General features: G+C 38.4%; 1 non-coding gene across 1 annotated transcript; it reads right to left on the bottom strand.

Moving 5' to 3' along the window:
* Positions 1-599: 599 nt before the first annotated feature.
* TRNAY-AUA (transfer RNA tyrosine (anticodon AUA)) lies at positions 600-671 on the bottom strand. Its single transcript has one exon. It is a non-coding gene; the product is annotated as a tRNA-Tyr (tRNA).
* Positions 672-912: the final 241 nt, after the last annotated feature.

Raw genomic sequence — 912 nt, forward strand, 5'->3', positions numbered from 1 at the left:
AAATGCATGCATTACAGTATAATTAAATAGAAAGTGTTAAACACGATGCAAATCCACGTTATGCACCAGATTTATAACTCATAAGATATATCGCAGGCACATAAAATAATTCAAATTATACCTTTATATTAATTATTTTTTATCACTTTCATTGATATCATGCACAACCTATCGAGAAAGCAATTATTTCTCATGACACAATCCCAAAGAATGAGAAACTTCACTCTAAAAACTACTAGTATTCATTTGATCGAGATTTTCATTAAAGATCTTTCAGATCATAGGGAGAAGCATTAATCTCTCTATTCATACATATATTAGAATAAGGATGGTAAACACAGACAAGTAGCAAAAGTAACATTACACAGAATTCCTTTAGAGTTTCAGAATGGCACATTTCTTAAATGGATTTAGCTAGACACACGTACCTTGCAGTGCCCAGAAGCAAAATCTTGGCCACCTGAATTTTCAAAGTCCCAGTTATAACATACTGGACACGCTCAGTGCTTAGAAAATTCAGATGGCTCAGGGCTGTACAAAATTTCCAACATTTCTAAGTTACTTTACGATGAAAGAGTAATGGAACGGAGAAAAATTCTCTCCGGCGCCGGGATTTGAACCCGGGTTTTCAGCTCTATGTGCTGATGCTTTATCCACTAAGCCACACCGGACACTCACCCCTGCGCCGGACAGAATCGTCTCAGATTAAGTTCCAACTCTTGGGTTCCCTCTAGTGGCCGCCCTCTGCACTACGTCATAGATGTCTATGAACGTAGGACTGAAGTCCACACATGTGCTGAGGTGCACTCGTTATGAGTGACTAGTTGGCTGGGATCCGACGGAATAAGCGCCATCTTAAATCACGAAGTGATTTACGCATATCATATATATTATTTTAATGTACCGAAGTAC

The sequence above is a fragment of the Periplaneta americana genome, chromosome 3 (genome assembly GCF_040183065.1).
Source record: "Periplaneta americana isolate PAMFEO1 chromosome 3, P.americana_PAMFEO1_priV1, whole genome shotgun sequence".
In the NCBI taxonomy this organism is placed as follows: domain Eukaryota; kingdom Metazoa; phylum Arthropoda; class Insecta; order Blattodea; family Blattidae; genus Periplaneta; species Periplaneta americana.